Source organism: Colias croceus, chromosome 2 (assembly GCF_905220415.1).
Source record: "Colias croceus chromosome 2, ilColCroc2.1".
NCBI classification, from domain to species: domain Eukaryota; kingdom Metazoa; phylum Arthropoda; class Insecta; order Lepidoptera; family Pieridae; genus Colias; species Colias croceus.
Window position 1 is genome coordinate 10,026,834 of NC_059538.1, and position 17,940 is coordinate 10,044,773.

Genomic DNA, 17,940 nt, shown 5'->3' on the forward strand with positions numbered 1-17,940 from the left:
GCCCTCACACGCGATATGGCATCGAGCGTGGACCTACCTCGGCGAAAGCCAAATTGATTGTTGCTGAGGTCCGGGCCTATTCCCTCTAAATGGTTGACGAGGCGAGCTGCGAAAACGCGCTCAAAAAGCTTGCTCACCTCGTCAAGCAGTACGATTGGCCTGTAGGCAGTGGGCGAGTTCTGCGGGCGCCCATCCTTCCTCAGCAGGACCAAGTTCCCCGTCTTCCACCTGCGGGGAAATTGGCCCCGCCGAAGGCAGGCTGAAAATAGCTGCTCTACTCGGGGTCCCAGAGCCTCCATCGCCAGCACCCAGGCTCGACCAGGGATTCCGTCTGGGCCTGGGGCGGTGTTCTTCTGCTTGAGCCGCCCCACCGCTGTCTCCACTTCGTCGCGGGTGACATCCGGAACAGATGTACCTGCGGAGTCTTCCTGTTCATCAGACGTCGCCGCCGTTATAAAGGCATCTCTTCCCCTTTCTGGGAACAGGGTTACTACAATCTGTTCCAGTAAGCGAGGCTCGAGGGACCGAGACAGGGGTGGGGCCCACGGGCGAAGCTTCTGCCTTACCCGCTTGTACGGCCGACCCCACGGTTCTCGGTTCAGGCCCTCAAGCATCTCGTCCCAGGCCCGGTCCTTGGCGCTACTGATTGCCTCCTGTAGAGCGGTCACGCACTCCCTATAAGCAGCGTACAGTCGCGTTTCCTCTTCCTCATCGCGCCATCTCCGCCGCCGGTGTCTAGTGTACGCCCGCCTCGCAGCCACACAGGAGGTGCGCAGCTGGGCGATTTCGGCAGACCACCAGTACATCCTGCGTCTGCGCGGAGTTGAGCGGGCTCTGGGCATAGATGCATCGCAAACCTGCACCATGGCGTTTGCCAGCCATGCTGCTTCTTCCTCGACCGAACCGTCCTGGGGCGTAGGTATCCACGACTGCACTATGGCAGCCTCGATCAGAAGATCCCTGTCGAGGCTCCGAAGTGCCCAGCGCGGACGCCTTTCAGTCGGGGGAGACCAACTGGAGGCCATCGAGGGCGCAGAGATACTGAAGCGAATATACCGATGGTCCGACAGCGTCTCCACATCGGTAACGACCCTCCAATCCTCGATTCGCCGTGCAAGGGGGGGGCTGGCAAACGTGACGTCAACGATGGATCCACCCCTTTGCCTAACACAAGTTAGTTCAGACCCACGATTAAGAACTGAGAGATCGGCTGCAACTGCCCAGTCCTGTAATACCGCTCCCCGCGCATTCCTCACCGAAGACCCCCATGCCATTGACTTGGCATTGAAATCTCCGGCCAGGAGTATAGGCTGGGGACGGGCGAGTTCAATCAGTTCCCCCAGCTCTGCCAGAAACTGCTCGAACTCGTCCAGTCCGCGGTTGGGAGAGAAGTATACTCCAACCACTGTGTACCCTCTGATCGATGCCGAGACGCAACCTCGCCGCCGGGCAACTCGATCCATGACAGCACCCCCCTGCGCCACCAACGTCACCAAGCCATCCACGTCCCCCGCCCAGTTATCCCGGGGAGGTACCGAGTATGGCTCAGCTACGACCGCCACATCTATCATCCACTCCGCCAGACCCTGGAGTAACAGGTCCTGAGCTCTGGCGCAGTGGTTGATGTTGGCTTGAAGAAAGCGGAGAGCCATCACTACGTCTCCATTCCTTCTACCACCACGGGCGCCTCAGATGGCGCAGGGCCTGAACGCGATGCGACTACCGGGCCATCGCGCCTCTGGCCTCCTCTCTTCCGCTTTGGGGCTTTGCAGGCCGGGCCCCCGAGCCGGTGTCCCGCGGGCAGTTTTGCATCGGCGCAAAGAACACAATGAGCAGCTGCCGTGCACCCTGCAGCCTTGTGCCCATTTTCGCCACATCGGTAACAGACATTGCTTCGGTCTGTGGGCGACGAGCACATGGCCCTAACGTGTCCCACCTCCAGGCACCGGAAGCAGCGTTGCGGCTTCACTGCACCGAGCGAGACCCCCGCGGAGATCCATCCAACAAGGATGCGCCCAACCTGCGCCACCTTTTTTGCAGCAGCAACTGGGCAGCTCACCCACGCCGTGGTGGAACCTCTCGATCCCACGCGCAGACCACTACACTTAACCTGGTCAGCGGGGCACTCACCCACCCGGGAGACCGCAGCTGCAACTTCCTCGGCAGCCACCGAATCATCCAGACCAGTGACCCGCACCTCCGCGCACTTTACCGGTCTGGATACCTTTATGGTATCCTCGTCCCACACCTCACGTAGCCTACTAGCAAGGGCGTCCGCCTCCTTCGCACTTGTAGTGCCCGGAATTTCCAAAATTCGGGCCCCAGTCGCGGCACGCTTAAAGCGTAGGGCGCTGACACCGATCTCCGTGAGGTCGATCTTTTGCCGGGACCCAGCCATTACAGAGGCGTACGTGACCCCGCGCGCCTCCGCACCCGGCTGCAGGGTTATGACTACAGCCGAGGACGAGGGAGAGCGGAGTTTAGGAGCCCTTTTTCCTACTTTAGCCTCCGCCTTGCTTTTCTTCCTCTTCTTCTTCCTCTCCACTAGAGTCCACCCTTGCTTAGGCGGTTGCTGCTGGGGAGCGGATGACGTAGACGGGGCAACCCTTTCGGGACGCCGCTCCGCCTTCTTTCCTTCTTTTCCTGGATTGGCCTTTGGGGCCAGACCGGTACCCACAGGCTGTGCAACAGCCCGCGTTTCGCCCTGGTTTTTATTCACAGCCTTGGCCCTCTTAGAAGCCTTTGAAGGCGGGAGTTGAGGGAAGTCCTCGGTTAGCACTTGGCTAACCGCCATCCCCCCAGTCCTATCATCCGCCGCCAGTGGCGGCCTCACGCGCCTTTCTGGAGGTAGGCGTTCCTCCAGCACATCCAGTCGGGCGTTAACCATTTCTCCAACCTGCCGCATGATGTTCGCGGTCAGTTCAGAGTCCGCCTGCTGCTGCTGCGCGCGCTGCGCATGTTGTGCGCCCCCAAGCGCGGCTTTCATCTCCGCCATCTCCTTGCGGAGGGCTGCAATCTCCCCACGCAGCCGAGTGTTGTCGGCCTGGAGCCGCCGTGTGTCTTCGGAGGCGGTGCGCTGCACAAGTAGTGCTACCGCCTCTTGGATCGCCTCCGACGCAATAGTAATATGTACCTAATAAATATTGATAAATAATAAGTATTCGCTTCTAATTCGATAGTTTTTAATCGAGTTATGTGTAGGCTCTACCTTGTGGAAAATATAGTTATTCTCACTAGTTTATTTAAATAATTACCTAATTATTTAAATGAGTTATGAAACACTTAAGGGTTTTTCTTTAAGGTTGCTATTTTGTTTTCAGTTGAACATGCTCTTTGCGTGAATTTTCGGATTCAGCACGTAATGCTTTGTCTAGGGGAGACCAGAGTGGATGCTAAATTGTTACAAAAATATATATCTGAAACATTGTCACTTATATTCCAATATACTGCACCAGATTTGTGGAAGACTGTTTTGTATGAGGTGAATCATTTAATGTACTAGTCAATACATATAATAAATTTTTAAGTATATTTTTAGTAAATATATGAAAGTATAAAATTTTAGAAAACTCTGAACTCTCACGTCACGTTAGTCAACTAATTTATTTTTTTTGACATTAATAACTATATGTTTATGGAATATAATATGTATATTCAGCCATAGAGTAGTGTGTACTAGTAAGTTATGAGTAATTGTTATTGTTATTTCTATTTACTACACCGTACGAAATATGATCTAAATTCGAACTACCTATAATTATTAAAAGAAATACTAAAAAGTTATATCAAAGTTAAAGTACACCTACAAATAAACGTAAGGAATATCACCAAAATAATTGTAAAAATTCAAAATATTCATATTTTCAGATATTCGATTTCCAAGCGAGTTTTGTGTGGAATTTCACGGACGTTATAACAATGTGTGCGAGCATGTACCTCTCATCTCACTTCAGAGATCTCAATGGCTATATTGAGAAGGAAACAAAGCGGGTAACATTTTATGGGATAAAACTTTTTATAAAAATGTCACTGAGTTTCTTGTTGGTTAAATGTAAAGAATTATATGTATCATACTTATTTATACAAATCACGTCAATTCGTCCGCGTCGCTCCGTAGTCGCTCAATTACCTGGGTACTTGAGAATTCGTTTAGAAATAATACATAGTCTTAAGATGAGATATTTAAAAATTAATTACATCAAATACATACATATAAGTTATTCCTAGAATTCATAATAGATAACAGTAAATTTATAAACATGAAATTATTTTCTTATTGAATCTGAGATAGACATGAGATGTACCTATCTAATGAGCGTATACTACGTATTTGCTTATCATTATTCGAATCAGGAGCATGTTCTTTTATAATCATGAGGAAAAAGGCTTGAGAAAATTTTCTTGGTATTCGCTGGATATAATTTACTACAGTTACTCTGAAATTTGATCAAGACTAGATACTTCTTATTCTCTTTGGACTCTTTGTTTCTTTGAACGTGATATTTATATTATTTTTGATATAAATAATGTTTTAATAAATAAACAATAAAAAAATTTCAAATGACCACAAAATCGAAGGCGATTGAATTCTACATCGATCTTTGCTTTGCTTGTTAATTAATCTTATTTTATTATTGACGTGACAACGTCTTATAATTCGATAGAGCCGCCTGTACGCACGAAAAAAACATGACTCATGCGGCGTTACCTCGCTCTGAGGCGTTCCATGTAAGGCTTGAAGTGCGAGCGAGAGCGCGGAACGAACGACAAAGAAGCACAATCGGACGTTGTCACGTTCAACTATAGTCAGTAAACCGACTTTACAGACAACCAATTTTTTTTCAGGGATCCCCAAATTGGGCACAGATACGTATACATTACTCGTATTTAGTGAAGTTGGTGAATGTGGTTGACTCAAAGCTGTGTTACCTGATTCTTCTGTCTTATTTCTCCAACGTTTACTACATTTGTAACCAGATGTTTTTTGCTACTAAGTATGTTCTTTGAGGATTTATTTATCTTTATCATTAACTAGCTTGTAGCTTCATAAATTATTTTTAACTAGCTTACCGCCCGCGGCTCGCCCGCTTTCTCTAAAACCTAATAAATTATATACTAAAACCTTCCTCTTGAATCACTCTATGTATTAAAAAAACCGCATGAAAATCCAATGCGTACCTAGTTTTAAAGATTTAAGCATACTAAAGGACATAGGGACAGAGAAAGGGATATTCTTTAACCTGTACCAAGTAATATTTCGAATAAAGAGATTGAAAAGGTGGACATGTTATATATTAAAATTATTAACTTATCGTCGTTTATGAATAGGACTGTCTGGTTTATCTAAAATATGCATATTAAAATATGTAGTTTTGATAATTACACAGAGATTGGGTATTTCAAATATTATTTTTGTGGTATTTTGCTTTCAGTCGTTTCGTCACATTGGCAGATAGTGCTTGCAAGCAAGAAGCAATAATACGGTGAGTATTTCGTATTAACAAGAGTAAGTATTAGAATGATATTACAACTCAGGTAGCCGGTAGGTATGGAAGGTTTCATCAGTGAAGAAATTTAAAATTTTTCAATCTTAATAGGCAATATTCACACGTGTAAAGATATTTCCTAAATTATATTATATTAAACGAATATTATCAATCGTGACACAGTATTTTTGAAATTCATATTTTTATAACCCGCTTAACTTCGTGGTGTCAATTCTAACAAATATATTTTATCTTCGAGCTCTATCTCTATATAATAATTTGATTAGCTTCGACACAGTAGTTCAGCCTCAGAGGCGTGACAGACAGACTAACAGAATTTTTAATTTTAAACAAACTTTTTTTATACCCACTATTGGTATACTAAACGCGAAGGAACTTGTAGTTTTGCATACACTGATCACGAAAAAAATACTTAAACGACAAAATGACGTCAAAAATTTTTTGCTAAATTTTTCCTGAAAATCCATGTTTTCTTCTCTAGCTTCGCGCAGCATTTTGTCTATGAAAACATAATCTTAAACGATAGCTCACGTGCTGGTGGCAAAGTTGGGCGGGTTGCTTGTTATGGGTGTACACATAGAGTTTGAAGAATTCCTCTATTTGAAAAAAAAAAATGCGTCTGGAATATTATAAGTATTTTTTACAAACTCAGCGTATGCAAAACTATAACCTCCTTTGAGCTTAGTATACCAACTGTGGGATACCCTGTATACGTATTTCATTGTAAATCCTTTTCCAGGACGATCAATAGCAAAGCATACAAGATATACTATATATACTCATTCATCTTCCTATTGCATCGATTCTTCATGATGTCAAGTTTTGCTGTGAACGTTAATATAGAAGCTCTTAAACCTTTAAAAGCATTGCGTGATGTGCCTTCAGAAGAATACAATGTAGAGGTTAGTTCATACAATGTGGATAGCTTGGCTTCTCTTGGCCTAGTGAGTGTGGATCAAGGTTTGTTCTTGTGTTACATAGGTTAAAACTATGGACATACCTAACATTTAAAATTCATCTTACATGTGATTTTTCTTAATTAAAACAATAATTAATAAACCTAATAAATATAAACTTAATAATGTACTTAGAATCAGATTCGCCGCTTGCTGGAAAATCCCTGATTCTTCAGCCTTTGGGGCCCTCGAGCCTAGGGCCCCTTCGAGTCCAAGCGGAAAATCTTGATCGAACTGAACTTTCGTCAATTTCTACCTATCCAAAGTTAATACTATGTTGCGATTTAGTCATTGGGTTTAGTTTTATAACATTCAAATGAGATTCTTTTAAAAAATATTACGTGGCATTTGAACGCACGTCTTTCACCTTGCCGGTAAGAGTTAGTCATGAGGTTTTTTATACTAACTCGTGGCCCTATTTTTTTATTCACCACTGGGCCCTTGTTACCTGGCTACGTCACTGTATAATCCAAAACAGACGATCAACGAGTAATAGTGTGTCAGTGACAGAGCAGCAGATTGGAGTCACAGACCGTTATGTGGTTACAATTTCAGAGAAAGAATTAAGGACAATCTAGTAGGCCATGGTGGGTATGGCCGCCTAGATTTTGGTGCATTGTCGAATACAACAAAATTGTTATTAATTATGTTAATAATATTTTATTGAATTATTTTATTATATTAATTATATTGTATATCAATGTTTCTATAACTAAAAATATTCTCTGATGGTGACTGATTTTAATAATAGAAAAACTTATTTTAGGATTTGTATGCATCCCTTGGATTTCTCATGAATTTAAAAATAACAATTTCAAAGTACGAATAGGTATATTAATTATTGTTAATTATTACAATCTTACAAATCTTTTTTTAGTAAATCTTAATATTGCAATAGCCTATAATAATATAATAATGTTTTATATTTAAACAAAAACCAACATACAAACTTGATAGCATAATTTCTTAGGTCCATTTTTATCTGACCCATTATTAATTTGTTCAGACAGATAAATTCTTTTAAATTATAATCCCAAACAGGTGCAAAGATTCATCCACCAACTTCGACATTCGATTACGGCATTGAGCGGCGTCTTTTTCTACATCACAAAGGGAATGATATTTAATGTAAGTATAGTCTTAAGAACTTCACTTGAGTTTGAACTTTGAAATAAACATTTTTGCTGAAGGATTTTTCAAGTTCTAAAACATATAAAACGGTTGAATGTTGATTATGTTAGAAGTAGGAAAAGCTTTCCTGTTGAATTTGGTTTAGAGTTAACTTGAGCTCGCGAGTTGGTGCATCAAAGATTTATGATATATTTTCTTACAGAGAAAAGAGTTCAAGTTAATAATTGAACTATATTTTAGTGAGTTATGATAGGAATGACGAATTATGTCAGATAAAGCGGCAAGGATAATTATATAAACACTAGCGGTCCGCCCCGGCTTCGCCCGTGGTACATATTAACGTTTTCTCTACATAAGAACCATCCTCGTACTTCAAGGAATATAATAAAAAAAGAATTATCGAAATCGGTTCAGCCGTTCTCGAGTTATGGAATTACAACGAAAAGTGGCATTGATTTTTATATATTAGATTATAGCAGTATAGTTATTTCTCTTTTATATGTATAAAATACATTTATTAAGTGAATGTTTTAAGATTCAACGCTGTACAAAAATGGTTACTGCAACAATATTATTGAAATAACTTTTATCAGTCTTCGGTATTTATCCGGGACGTAAGGGTCGCCAAAAAGGATACAATTAATAATAAAATATCAGCATAGGTACATCTTTGGTATTTGGGTTTTTATAAACCTCATGAGCAAAATCTCCCTTATTACAGCCGGTATTAAGTGAGCGTAGAGCAGAGGGATCCTGGGTTCGTTTCCTTCTGAGGTCTTACAGTTGTTGATCTTGTTATACACGTAAAAACATTGATTAGCGAAACAGGTTTTAAATATGTCCCTTACCCTACAAGGGGACACAGACTTCTCTAAAATCTTCTATGTATAATTTAATAAGAATATTATTCCTTTTACAGGTAATCGGCACGATAATTACCTACGAGCTGGTTTTGCTGCAGTTCAGCCGTCAAAAAACGGTAGCATGGACGGATAGGCATAATCATACTTCCTATTTTTATGCATTCTAGTATGTGTGTGTTATATTTGTGTGATTAAATAAATGTATTAAAACTTCTTCTTTATTTATTTTTTCTGGTATATCCTGATAGAGAATTTGAAGAGAACCTATAATTATATCGTTGATAAAAGGGATAAATACTAATATGTGCATAATTTGAGCACACACATTTCTTTTTTGTTTAATTGTATAAATATCGCCTAATTTATTATTAACTAGCTTCCGCCCGCGACTCCGTCCGCGCGGATATCGGTCTTCGCGTGGATGGTTTATTTCTCCATTTTGAGTAGGTACCTCTGACAATAAAATCTTATAAATATCTATTGGACCCAATTCCCAAATACGGCTAGGCCTATAATAATACGCAACGTGTGTTTGCGGTTCTACGGAACAACGTCTATGGATAAAACTGAAAAATTAAGATTAATTTTTTTCTACGTATTTTTCCAGGATAAAAAGTATCCTATTTTACGCCCAGGATAATAAGGTATAATTATACCAAGTTTCATAGAAATCGAACCGCTAGTTTTCACGTGATGCCTTCACATACAGACAGACAGACAGACAGACAGACAGACAAAAAATTTTTTAAACATATATTTGGGCTTGGTATCGATCCAGTAACACCCCCTGCTATTTATTTTTTCAATATTTTCAATGTCAGAATTGACCCTTCTACAGATTTATTATATGTATATAGATTTCTGTGAATGTAGTGTTCATCTATAATAGTTGTGCATAATAATGTGTAAATCCTATTGTTACTGTTTAACGTGAATGATACATATTATGTAACAACTGGTGATGAACCTTTTTAATAAATAAATAAATAATAAACCCATGTCCAATTTTGAGTTTGGAATAGATGTTAAAAAAAGAGGAAGTTTGCATTTACGCTGTATGTTTATTTATAAACCTAGTTATAAAAATATATTTTTCGTGTCACTTCAATTGTTCAATTCATAGAATTGAACATATTAGATTATAACAAATGCTGGAAAGAAAGACCCCGGAAATATGAACATTTTATAGAACTAATATATATTTGTACATAGGCCAAAGAATGTGTAAACTGAATTCGTTGATTTGTTTTTATTTTGCTTTATACTTGAAGAACATTACAACAAATATATATGCACTTTAAAACAAATGGCGTTTGGAAAAAAAATCCAAAAACATTCGCAACTTTCATACATAAAAGTGGACAAAGAAATCTTCTTATATATAAAAATGAATCCCAAAATGTGTTGGTAAGCGCATAACTTGAGAACGGCTGAACTGATTTCGATAATTCTTTTTTTATTATTTTCCTTGAAGTACGAGGATGGATCTTATGTAAATATGTACCACGGGCGAAGCCGGGGCGGACCGCTAGTCTATAATATAAAAATGAATCCCAATATGTGTTGGTAAGCGCATAACTTGAGAACGGCTTAACCGATTTCGTTAATTCTTTTTTTATAATATTCCTTGAAGTTCGAGGATGGTTCTTATGTAGAGAAAACGTGAATATGTACCACGGGCGAAGCCGGGGCGGACCGCTAGTTGTTAATAAAAAATAAACTTACTTAGTTTCACAATACACAGAAAGGGACATAAAATGTTGGTGACAATGTAGCTAGTTCTAGCATCTCTGGAGATCGCTTGTTTAATGTTTTAACTTGAGAAACTGCAGTAAATGGAGGTAATGACTATTTAATCTATGAACGAATTTGTCTTCATGACATCTATCTTGGATTTCATTGAGTTAGGGCAGTAATTATACTTTTACATTGAGAGCAAGACCAACAGTTCTATGTGTAAGCTAGCTAAATAAACAGACTTTTTAATTTATTTGTGTACTTTTTCTTGTTTTAAAAATGGTATACTCTTGTAGACCACGCGACCTTTTAGTTACGCGACTACTGTAGGGTTAAAATATTTTTACTTACTTATAAAAATATTGTATTTAAAATATGGATGTTATTCATATAAATAAAAACTTAAATGAACATGTGTACATTAAAATATAAAATAACACATCAACATTTACAAAGTTAACTTTCCCGAATAAATTATTTATTTGAACATGTTAAAGCAATTTAGTCGAAGTTTAACCAATAATTTGTAAACAATTCCAAAATGATTTTATGTCTTCTACTAACATTAACGTAGCTTTTGATAAAAGTTCCACTGAAATATTCATAAATGTGATTAATATTTTCTGAGTACATTACTGATTATCGAGGCGACATAAAATTAATGTAACTTTACGAGGCGGACATTATTTATACCTTTATCATAATAAAATAATCAAAGTGAATTCAAATAAATTAATAGACAATTTGTTAAAAAAATATTATATTATAGTCAAATAGTACGAAACATGTACCGATTTCCATTACCTGCCACTCGTAAATGGTGGCGTCTGTTCATAAAAATTTATTAATTGTATTAGTTTTGTTTATAGTGTTTAAAGTTTCTTGAAAGTGTCTAAAGTGTTTTTATAATTGTAACTCTACTTTTTTACTCCAGATTGATGCTGATTTGTTACGATAAACAATATAAAACCAAACAATAGCAATTTAGATTAACGTAAAGAATTAAAAAATTGTAACGATGTCGAACAAGCTTTTTTATGTCGACGTTAAAGACAAAACACAACGTAATCAAAACTTTCTGAATATTTATTTAATGGGTGATGTAATATAAGATTTAAGAGGCCTACACCACCGAAACTAGCGCCACCGAACATTTTATTTTTTTACTCCTTAACCAGATCAAATTTAAAAAATCTAGCTCGGTACTTTGTTAGTATATTACTTGTAGTATTTTTGGTATTACTTTTCACTATTCTAACTGTTCATTATTCTAGAGAACTTTTGATTACCGCCAAAAGTGGCCACTTTTGGCGGTAATCAAAAGTTCTCCTAATTTACCGAATGCAAAATAATGAAAAGTAATACCAAAAATACTACAAGTAATATACTAGCAAAGTACCGAGCTAGATTTTTTAAATTTGATCTGGTTTAGGAGTAAAAAAATAAAATGTTGGGGGGGCGCTAGTTTCGGTGGTGTAGTCGCCTTAATATGACACCTATACATCAGCCATTTTATTTTCTAGAAAAACCTTCCCATTCCCACCTCTATAAAGAGTTAGAGAAGATAAATTTGAAACAGATTGAGATCGCTTCGAAAAATGGGTAATAATTGTGAACAGTATTTTTTTTTCATAATTAAATATACTACCTATTGAAAATCATTTCTTTTAAGGAATTCTTCAACACGAGGTGCCAGAATGAAGAATAAGTTTGTAAATTTAATAAACACAAGAGGTAAAAACAAAATATATTATGTTTATTCTATTGAATAACGAACTCTGAAAATTAATACAAAATAATGAATCTCTCAAATCGTATAATGTTTGTTGCAGTTTTACATAAAGCAAAGTTAAATTTAAAAGACAATTTCAAAACCCAACTTTTAGCGTTTCAAGGATCCACAAGGTTGCTAATTATAGCTGGTCAATGTTTCGGACTAAATCCTGTTTTGGGTGTACTAGAGTCCGACATTTCGAGAATAAGGTAAAAATGTCTATAATGGTTTGCTAGGTCGTGATTTAGGCTAAGCTACAAAAATCCTAAACCTTTCTAAATCCATTGAGCCTCAAGCGACCCGATCGGTCCACGACACAATAGATTTTCTATTGTATCTGTGATTCCGGGGCCTGAGTTATTAAAAGGTTCTCTGAGTAAAAGAAAAGGTCTGAATCTGTTCTTTTAAATTTGCATTGTCTATATTATAATAATGCCTAGGTACTGGATAATTTTATTTACCAAGGTGGAATTTTAATATATAAATAAATAAATAAATAAATAATTTATTTCACTTAAAACATTTTACAAATTAGAGCGACCCAGGCTCCTAAGATAGTAAGAACTGTTTTTCAGGAGCCTGTGTCTTCCATTTACAGTTACACGACACGAAAAAAATCAGAGACAAATTAAATAAAATCAAAAATAAATTAAAAATTTACATGCAATTAAAACTATAAAAAAATCAATAACAAATAAGTACAAACAGCAAAACAAAAAACAAAATGTGTCTAGGTAAATCATTACAAATAAAGCAATTCCAAAACAAAATTCGAAATTATATCAGCACATAAATAAATTCATCAAAAATTAAATAGGTTAGTAATTATAAAATAAATTGAGAAACAGATATTAAATCAGCAAAAAATCAAAATTAAATCGAAACAATGCAACACTATTATAAGTTGTTACAATCAACATAACAATAAAATGTAAGTTAGTAGTAAGTTATTATAGCTAAATACACATTACAAATTACAAGTTGTTACAATCAACATAACAATAAAATGTAAGTTAGTAGTAAGTTATTATAGCTAAATACACATTACAAATTACAAGTTGTTACAATCAACATAACAATAAAATGTAAGTTAGTAGTAAGTTATTATAGCTAAATACACATTACAAATTACAATCAATTAAAATAACAATTAAAAGGTAAAATTAAGATTCACGATAAGTATATTAAAATGTAAAAATCAAGAAATGGAAATTAATATTTTAAAAATTAAAATTAAAAAGAAAAAAAAAAACAAAATCAATAAGTCCAAAACCATTATCAATACTAGTTATATTTAAGTGAATAAGTTTATGTGAGTGTGCGTGTGTGCATGCGTGCGTGTTATGTGGGTGCGTGTGTGTGTGTGTGTGTGTTTGTGTTTGTGTAATGCATGTATTAATTAATCCATTTAAGGAATTTATAATAGATTTTCAGTGTCATTGTAGTCAAGACTAGATAACCAATTCAAAATTCTAGCCTTAATTTGGTAATTATTTAGAGCAGTAATATTATAAAACTTATTCATTTTATTGTACAGTTTTGGAGCAATATATTTATAGTGCCTGTGTCCAAATTTGGATTTAGTCCACGGAACTGGAACAGCAACTCTTCTATTTTTGTTATACTCATTGCTGTTATTAAGTCTATGATAACGCCGAATACATTGATACACAAATAGTTTTCGGACACTTAAAATCTTCACTTTAGAGTATAACATGGTAGTTGGGTGGTCGAATGGTAACTTGAAAGCTACTTTTAAAAGAGCACGCTGTGACCTTTCAATTTCTAAGAGATAGGTTTTTGCTGCTCCTCCCCACGATGTAATACAGTAGCTTATGAGGCATTCCCCAAGTGCTTTATATATTAGAGTTATTAAGTCATTGCTTGCAAAGTTTCTAAGTGTTTTAAATACGTATATTAATCTTCTGATCCGCGTTGAGACATTTCTAATTTGCGGAATCCAGTTAAGCTTATCATCAATTATAATGCCAAGATATTTTATTTGGGGAACTCTCTGTATCTTCGGACACATGCATGAGCCTGTAGTACTGCTGGAATCACGGTTGCACGGAAAAACATGTAGTGTGAGGTCCATGTGATCAGCTGGACTAAGTGCAGATGTTTTTGAAAAGCTAGGTATTTAGTTTTAGATACATTCAATTTTAACAAATTAGTCTCCAACCACCTGGTCACAGCTCGAAGTCCTTTTTCAGATTGTTTAAATACCTCATTCCATGTTTTACCTTTAAATAATATAACCGTGTCGTCAGCAAACATAGTTACCTCACAGTCAGCCACATTTAGTTTACACAGCTCATTCACATATAGCAGAAACAGCGTAGGACCAAGAGTGCTACCCTGCGGCACTCCATAAGAGACCTCACCTTCGTTACTCAGTTTACCTTCTATACGCACAGATTGCGTTCTGTTAGACAGGTAATCTGTAAACCAAGCAAGGGGCCTTCCCCTTATGCCCACATGCTCCAGCTTACCAAGCATGATTGGGATGGACACAGTGTCGAAGGCTTTTTGAAGGTCTAGAAATATTCCTAGACACTTATATCCTTCATCCAGATGCGTTGACACTTGTGTAGTGAGCCGGAGTGTGGCATCCTCAGTAGATCTTCCACATCTAAATCCAAATTGGCTGCTATGTAGGAGCTTATTTTTTTCTAAAAAGCGAGTAAGTCTCTTGCTTACACATTTTTCTAATATCTTAGCTAAAGTACATAGCAGAGAAATAGGCCTATAATTAGAGGGGCATGATCTGTCGCCTGACTTATGGATAGGGATAACAATGGCTTTTTTAAGAGGCTTTGGAAAAACTCCTGTTTTAATACTTAGATTGCATATAAATATAGGATATGTGGGGTGACAGGAGGTCTCTGAATTCTTTAAATATGCGGGTAGGTATATTATCATAGCCAGAAGCACTACAGGAATTCAGCTTAGATAAGAGCCCACATATTTCTTGAGGATCAGTAGGACTAAGTAGAAGTGAGTTTTTAGGACACTCATCGTTTTTTAAATCTAGTGTTAATTCCTTCTCTGTTTTCTTCAGTGAATTAAGGGTAGATTTTGCGAGTGTTCCACCTATTGAAATAAAGTAATTATTGACTACATTCAATGCGTCAATCGTATCATACTTTAAATTTAAAAGTTCATTGCTATGTGCTCTGTTGTTCGATAGACTACATGCCTCCTTTATTATCTTCCACATGCCCTTTGGATTGCTATAATTTTTGTCCAATTTGTCTTTATAATAAGATTTTTTCACATTTTTTATGATGTTATTACATGTGTTTCTATATTTCTTGTATTCATCGAGTAAGGCAAGATCTGTGGGGTTTCTTTTGGTTCTTTTGTGTAATCTATCTCTTTTTCTTAAACATTTAATAAGCCCGAAAGTAATCCAAGGTTTCAGGGGTCTTTTTCGGTTGGGAACTTTTTTAACTATTTTGCAATTATTTAATGCACATTCAATTTTATCGATGAAGAAAGTCACAGCTGCATTTGGGTCTTGTATCTTATAGAATTCGTACCAATTTATATTGTCTATTAAGTCAGGGAGAAGTTTATGATCATAGATGGTTTTATACAGCGTTTCATTATTGTTCTTTTCTTTTGACGTGTTGATTTCTAGAAGGATAGGTGCATGATCTGTCAAGGGATCAAAAACAACAGTTTTACACCTTTTTTTTGTTCTTATCATGAAGTGATCTATGCAAGATTTTATTCGTGTTGGTTTATTTACTCCTTGTCTAAGTCCATGGAAGTACATCATGTTCAGATAGTCACACGCGTAACCCGTAGTGTTACTGGGAAGAATATCCAAGTTAATGTCACCAGTCAGAATGATTTCATCATTTGAGATAGTGCTTAACAATTTGTCCAGCGAATTTATAAACAGTGAAGGATGAAGGCTAGGTGGTCTATAGGAGCAGATAAGAGAAAGATTACGCCCGATTGTTAAAAGAAGACAATTCCCACCTTCCATTTCCGGTTCCGAAAAAGTATATTTCAGATGATTTTTAATATATACAATAACGCCATCATTTTGATTGAAACTTTTACTTGTTTTAATGGCAGAATAAGAGTTCAAGCCTGGTATTAAACTGTCCCCGTTTATCCAACACTCAGTTAAAACGACAATATCTATATTTGAGCTTAAGGATGCCAAAAATAGAGCAAGTTGATCGAAATTTTTGTGGACACTGCGAATATTTACCGTTAGTATTAATAGCGATTTGTGGTTATCTGGGCTACTAAAGTCTGCAGGACTCGACATATATGTACAATCGATTTCACTAATTATTTCTAACTCAGTATAAATATTATTATCTTCGTCGAATTTGACAGCATATTAAAAGTTTCGTTAAGAGCAGTGGTGGCTCAGTAGAGCAGTGGTGGCTCAGTGGTGAGACCTCGGACTTCGAATCGATAAGTCCGGGGTTCGAGACCAGGCGAGCGCGCAGGAATTAAATTGATTTTTCAATTTATCTGCGCATGTTGTAACATCACCACTGCTCGAACGGTGAAGGAAAACATCGTGAGGAAACCGACATGTCGAAGAATTAAAAAGTTCGACGACATGTGTCATCCGCCAACACGCACTTGGCCAGCGCGGTGGATTATGGCCTGTACCCTCATAGGAGGCCCGTGTCCCAGCAGTGGGAACGTATATGGGCTGATGATGATGATGATGACTGTTTAAATATACAATAATCATCTAAATTATAAGCACGTGTCAATTTACAAAGTAATATAAATAAATACAGATTAAATTCCTTGTTATTATGGATATTGTGTTGTTTAAAATGACGTGTGTAATGTGTATGTTGGTTTTTCACAGTTCTTTGTAAAATATTATAAATAGGGTATATAGGGAGAAATAGTTTGAACAATAAATTATTTCGATAACTATTATAATGTATTGATATAGGTATGGTTTTGGATAATATAAGTCATGCCGTCGCTTCATTCAGTTGACGCAGCTGATTTTCTTCCTTGATATGAATATGTTGCCCACCGTCCGTTTTTCTCATATATACTCTGCCATTTGTTGTCCAACAGAACTTATATCCTTATAATTTGCAAATTGTCTAGCCAAGTAAAACAGTTTTCTGGTTTTGGCAGTGAGGCTTTCCGTTATGTATATGGGAACAACGGGACCTGGGATGCCAATGTGTTGCGAATTAAACTTATTATGAGTATTAGTTTTATTAAATTCTTTAACCTTGGATAGAATTTTATTTTTAATAGAGATGGTAGTGAAGTCCACCAAAACGGTCGCTGAGGGTTTCTTTTGATTGAACTTATTATTTGATTGAACTTATTAAATATATGACTTTATCTTTATAAATAGAAAAAGTCAAATTCTATTACTATTCTACTTCTTATATTAGAATAATACTGGGGCCATTTATCATATAGGAGATATGAGAAAAAAGGTTCGATTTCTGCTTAGATCCATGGATGACATGGATGGTTGGTTGGATGGTTGGATGGAGCTAGTTGGATGTCTTGCTTTTGTGACGTAGTCATCAGATCTACGTATTATTATTATAGTACTTGCTTGTTAAGTATCAATATAAAAAAAATATTTATCTTTTCAGATTTAATTTTTTTTCATTGAGACATTTTTACAGCTTGTTAATATGTTTAATTCAATTCATGGGATCAGTATTGAGTTTTGTCAACTTAATAAAGAAGTCTGTGACTGTTTCAAGTATAGGTAAATATTCAAATAATGTATTAATGAATAATTTTTTTGGTCAATAAGCATCCTGTACGAAATGTTTTTCTCAATTAATGTTTATTAAGTAATTTATTGATTCATTGATTGATTTATTGATTGATTCATTGATTGATTCATTGATTGGTTTTTTGTTTTTCTTTCAGCAAGTTTCAACTTCTATTGTACTACTTTCGTTACCAGCATTCTCTTTCTAATCCTTGCAAGACGATGGCAA

At 37.0% G+C, this 17,940-nt stretch overlaps 1 long non-coding RNA gene across 1 annotated transcript; it reads left to right on the forward strand.

Moving 5' to 3' along the window:
• Nucleotides 1–7,201: 7,201 nt before the first annotated feature.
• Nucleotides 7,202–8,670, forward strand: LOC123703512. The gene is made up of 3 exons (XR_006753005.1): nucleotides 7,202–7,292; nucleotides 7,505–7,591; nucleotides 8,514–8,670. It is a non-coding gene; the product is annotated as an uncharacterized LOC123703512 (long non-coding RNA).
• Nucleotides 8,671–17,940: the final 9,270 nt, after the last annotated feature.